The following is a 6,083-nucleotide window of genomic DNA, read 5'->3' on the forward strand; positions in this document are numbered from 1 at the left end:
AAAACCCAAAAGCTTGCCTGTTGGTACACCAAAGACACACTTGGCCGGGTTAAGCATCATCTTGTAGACCCAGAGATTGTCAATGATCTCTTTCAAATCATCTATCAGGGTCTCCTTCTTCCTGGATTTCACAACAATATCATCCACATAGGCATGAACATTGTGTCCAATGTCATCATGAAGGCAATTTTGAACACACCACTGGTAAGTCGCCTGTGCACTCTTGAGCCCAAAGGGCATAGACACATAGCAGAAGGCTCCAAAAAGAGTGATGAAGGTTGTCTTCTCCTGGTCTTTAACTGCCATCTTGATCTGATGATATCCAAAATAAGCATCCATAAAACTCAAACACTCACAACCTGTTGTAGCATCAATAATCTGATCAATACGGGGAAGAACGAAAGGATCAACCGGGCAGGCTTTATTACGGTAGGTGTAATCCACATACATGCGCCAAGTACCATTTTTCTTAAGCACCAGCACTGGTTTAGCCAACCACTCAGGATGAAAAACTTCAACAATATAACCCAGCTGCCAAGAGTCGGGCCACTTCTTCACCAATGGCCTTACGCCTCTCTTCATTGAAGCGGTGAAGGAATTGTTTGACCGGTTTAAACTTCAGATCAATATTGAGACTGTGCTCAGCGAGTTCCCTTGGTACACCTGGCATGTCCGAAGGCTTCCATGCAAAGATGTCTCGGTTCTCACGGATGAACTCGATGAGCGCACTTCCCTATTTTGGATCCAGATTGGCACTGATACTGAACTGTTTGGATGAATCGCCAGGAACAAAATCAACCAACTTAGTGTCATCTACTGATTTAAACTTCAACATAGGGTCATGCTCTATGGTTGGCTTCTTCAGAGGTGTCATATCCGCCGAGTCAACATTATCTTTGTAAAACTTCAGCTCTTTTGTTGCACAAACAGACTCGGCATAGGCAACATTGCCTTCTTCACATTCCAAAGCTATCTTCCGATTCCCATGTACCGTGATGGTGCCCTTATAACCTGGCATCTTAAGCTGCAAACATAACAAGGCCTCGCCATGAACTTAGCATAAGTCGGCCGCCCAAATAAAGTGTGATAAGGGCTCTTAATCTTAACCACCTCAAAGGTCAATGTCTCAACTCTGGAATCATGATCATCACCAAAGGCCACTTTGATACGTCTCCAATGTATCTATAATTTTAGATTGCTCCATGCTATATTATCTACTGTTTTGGACAATATTGGGCTTCATTATCCACTTTTATATTATTTTTGGGACTAACCTATTAACCGGAGGCCCAGCCTAGAATTGCTGTTTTTTGCCTATTTCAGTGTTTCAAAGAAAATGAATATCAAACGGAGTCGAAACGGAATGAAACCAACTGGAGAAGTTATTTTTGGAAGGAAAGCTACCGGAAAAACTTGGAGTGCACGTCAGGAAAGGAACGAGGGAGCCACGAGGCAGGGGGCGTGCCCTCCACCCTCGTGGGCCCCTCGTGGCTCCCCTGACGTATCTCTTTCACCCATATATACCCACGTACCCTAAAACTATCGGAGAGCACAATATATCGGGAGTTCCGCTGCCAGAAGCATCCGTAGCCACCGAAAGCCAACCTAGACCCGTTCCGGCACCCTGCCGGAGGGGGCAATCCCTCTCCGGTGGCCATCTTCATCATCCCGGTGCTCTCCATGACGAGGAGGGAGTAGTTCTCCCTCGGGGCTGAGGGTATGTACTAGTAGCTATGTGTTTGATCTCTCTCTCGTGTTCTTGAGGTGATACGATCTTGATGTATCGCAAGCTTTGCTATTATATTTGGATCCTATGATGTTTCTTCCCCCCTCTACTCTCTTGTAATGGATTGAGTTTCCCCTTTGAAGTTATCTTATCAAATTGAGTCTTTAAAGATTTGAGAACACTTGATGTATGTCTTGCCGTGCGTATCTGTGGTGACAATGGGATACCACGTGATTCACTTGATGTATGGTTTGGTGATCAACTTGCGGGTGCCGCCCATGAACCTATGCATAGGGGTTGGCACATGTTTTTGTCGTGATTCTCCGGTAGAACTTTGGGGCACTCTTTGAGGTTCTATGTGTTTGTTGAATAGATGAATCTGAGATTGTGTGACACATATCGTATAATCATACCCACGCATAATTGAGGTGACATTGGAGTATCTAGGTGACATTAGGGTTTTGGTTGATTTGTGTCTTAAGGTGTTATTCTAGTATGAACTCTACGGATATTTCTGACACTTATAGGAATAGCCCAACGGATTGATTGGAAAAAATAACTTTGAGGTGGTTTCGTACCCTACCATAATCTCTTCATTTGTTCTCCGCTATTAGTGACTTTAGAGTGACTCTTTGTTGCATGTTGAGGGATAGTTATGTGATCCAATTATGTTAGTATTGTTGAGGGAACTTGCACTAGTGAAAGTATGAACCCTGGGCCTTATTTCCTATCATTGCAATAGCGTTTATGCTCACTTTTATCACTTGCTACCTTGCTGTTTTTATATTTTCAGATTACAAATACATTTATCTACTATCCATATACCACTTGTATCACCATCTCTTCGCCGAACTAGTGCACCTATACAATTTACCATTGTATTGGGTGTGTTTGGGACACAAGAGACTCTTTGTTATTTGGTTGCAGGGTTGCTTGAGAGAGACCATCTTCATCCTACACCTCCTACGGATTGATAAACCTTAGGTCATCCACTTGAGGGAAATTTTCTACTGTCCTACAAACCTCTACACTTGGAGGCCCAACAACGTCTACAAGAAGAAGGTTGTTGTCCGATTTCGGATTCCGGCAGGCCCTTGAGGTTCGAACACTGGGGTGCGCGCGGAGAATTCGCCTCCTACCTACCTGCACCCTTCCGCCTCGCTAAGATCTAAGCAATGGAAAGAACAACACGAATGACACAGGGTTTATACTGGTTCGGGCCACCGTAGTGGTGTAATACCCTACTCCAGTGTGTGGTGTGGTGGATTGCCTCTTGGGCTGGTGATGATGAACAAAACAAGGAAGAACAGCCTCGCGAGGGTCTGCTCTTGGCTGGGGCGATGAACTGCTAGGAGGAGTTCAGTCACCCTCCTCTCTCTCTCTCTCTCCTTTTTGCCCCCTTGTTCTGTGGGTGGCTGGTCCTATTTATAGAGGCCCTGGTCCTCTTTCCAAATATCGAGCGGGAAGGGAGCCAACAATGGCGGGCTAATTTGAAGGGGGACATCTAGTACTAGCTATCCTGACAAAAGCAGTCTTCGCCTGCACAAAGCTTTGGAGGTGACGCCGTCTTGGGCTCCACAATGACCTCCGTCTTGCAGTCCTCCTGGTCTTGGTCTTGTTGCACCGAAATGGCAACCTTTGCCTGATGCCTCGGTACTCCGCGGCTGCGCTTGGTCCCTTTGCACCAAAGAGGAAAGGAGGACGTTGCGTGGGCTGGCACCCACCTGGCGCTTTTGGTCATCATGGCTTGCATCACGGGCACCTCGTGAGGTACCCCGCCTTGATCTCTCCGCCTCCTCGCGAGCCAGCCTGATGAGGCCATGCCTGAGGAAGCTCCGCGTCGTCCGCCCCGTGAGGTTTGGCCCCTCGGGAGGGTCTTGGGTCTGTGTTGGTGAAGATGGGCCGTGCTGGGCCCCCCTTTGATCCACGCCGCAGGCCGCAGGCAGGCAAGTCTGGGGACCCTTGTTCCCAGAACACCAATAGTAGCCCTCGGGCCCAAGGCGCGCCCGGACTTGGCCATGCAGGGAGGCGGAAGGGCAAGAGCGAAGCGCCGCGGGCCCTAACAGCCTGTGGCCTTGGGCGCCGCGTGGCAGTTGATTGGACGTGGCCGTCTCCACTTCCCCATGGCGCCTCGGCAATTGCACGGATTGGACAAGTCCCTGCATGCAAAGGGGGTCATGATTACCTGCGATCGTGGAGGTCGGCGGTTGGCCTTCACCGGCTATAAGTACGGAACGGCGTGCGCCCTTCTAGTTCATCCCCCCTTGCTTCTCCTTCTTCTTCAAGGCACCGTCGAGGAGGTTCTCGGCCGCAGAGAAGGGGAAAGCTCACCAGGTTGAGCCTGCCTCTTCCCCGCCCAAGCGCGGCTGAGGGTGCCCTCGCAAACATCCTGTGGCCACCACGGCAGCTCCCCGCGGCCGTGGAGATGATTTCCAGCACGGCGACGGGCGGATAGCTGCGGCCGGGGGGCGCGCTCCGGTCACGCGTCCCCCTAGGCCGTGCTTTCGCGCTACAGAAGTGCTGCCGGAGTTCGTCATGTGGTCGGCGGAGCCGACTAGCACCCGGCTTCTGCTTCCTCGCTTCCTCCTCGGCGAGCTCCCGGCCAGTGCTCCGGGCGGCCTCTGGCTTCAGGCTGACGGCTGTTGCAGCCGGGCCTCATGGGCTTCACTGGAGGTCTCCGCAGACGGGAGCCTGGCCCTGGCCCGCGGTTGGCAGACGTTTGCCCGCGCGCGTGGCCTGAGCCGTCGTTGCACCCTGCACTTCAAGTTTGACGGTTATTCCACCGTCTACGTGAGGGTGTTTAGGGAAGATGGTCGCCGCGCAGGGTGCTGCCCCGAGGACGACGACCGCGGCCGGGAACCCAGCTCCGGCGATGATGGAGAAGACAGCGCTCGCATGACTGGCGGCGCTCGGGGCTCCCCAAGCTTCTCCGGTTCTTCTTCAGGCGGCGACTCTTCCAGCGGTGGCCACGGTCAGCCTCCACGTCGTCGCATCTGCTTGGGGGGTGGTAGCGTGTCCGCCCGCATTCGCGCCCCGATGAAGCGCGAGAGGGAGTTTGCCTGAGCCCCGGAGGCAGCTCGAGTCTTCCCTGCAGGCCGGTGTGAGGCGAGTTGCGCCTGATCTGTTCTTTCTTTTCCTTTTTTCCTGCATAAAAAAAAGACAGTAGTGTGGAGCCCCGCGGGGGCGTTTTTGGGTTATTGCTGTTAATCATCGTTTTGCTTCCGTTATCGTGCCTTCCGGCTACGTGCCCGTGTGTGGATAGTTCCCGGCCCCAGCCGTGGGGGGGCAACCGACCCAGGCCCTGTGTTTGTGTCGCGATGCCCGTGGGGCACGGACTGGAGGGGTGCTCCTGTAATGGACCCAGGTCGCGAACCCATTGAACGACTAGGACGGGAACACTCGTGAGGGCGCTCGGCAGTCCCCCCCTCGCGAGGCCTTGCATAAGAGAAATCGAGGAAGGAGAGTGAAAAGTCAAAGGACCACAAGCCAAAGACAGCAACAACTTCAATAAAACTTCAAATGAGAAGGAACAAGCCAACTACGGAAAGCAAATGAAAATCCGCGTTCGGCACCTAATCTAGTCTTCAACGTCTTCTCACTAGCGCGGAGCTAAGTGCTGCCACTGGGCGTGGGAGGGAGCCCCAGGGCCTGAGGCCGGCGCTCCTGAGACTCAGGGGCGTGTACAGCCCCAACTCATTATTACGTGAGAGTGTCACGGGCGGCGAGCTTCACATGCGTTCGCCTTCTTCACAGGCTCCGGGCCTTTTCCAAAACGCGACAGCTTCACAGGCATTCGCCTTCTTCACAGGCTCTGGGCCTTTTCCAAAACGCGACAGCTTCACAGGCATTCGCCTTCTTCACAAGCTCTGGGCCTTTTCCAAAACGCGACAGCTTCACAGGCATTCGCCTTCTTCACAGGCTCTGGGCCTTCTCCAAAACGCGACAGCTTCACAGGCATTCGCCTTCTTCACAGGCTCTGGGCCTTTTCCAAAACGCGACAGCTTCACAGGCATTCGCCTTCTTCACAGGCTCTGGGCCTTTTCCAAAACGCGACAGCTTCACAGGCATTCGCCTTCTTCACAGGCTCTGGGCCATTTCCAAAACGCGACAGCTTCATAGGCATTCGCCTTCTTCACAGGCTCTTGGCCTTTTCCAAAACGCGACAGCTTCACAGGCATTCGCCTTCTTCACAGGCTCTGGGCCTTTTCCAAAACGCGACAGCTTCACAGGCATTCGCCTTCTTCACAGGCTCTGGGCCTTTTCCAAAACGCGATAGCTTCACAGGCATTCGCCTTCTTCACAGGCTCTGGGCCTTTTCCAAAACGCGACAGCTTCACAGGCTCTGGGCCTTTTTAGG

This window comes from Triticum urartu, chromosome 4A (assembly GCF_056163025.1).
Source record: "Triticum urartu cultivar PI428250 chromosome 4A, HENAU_Tu73, whole genome shotgun sequence".
NCBI lineage: Eukaryota > Viridiplantae > Streptophyta > Magnoliopsida > Poales > Poaceae > Triticum > Triticum urartu.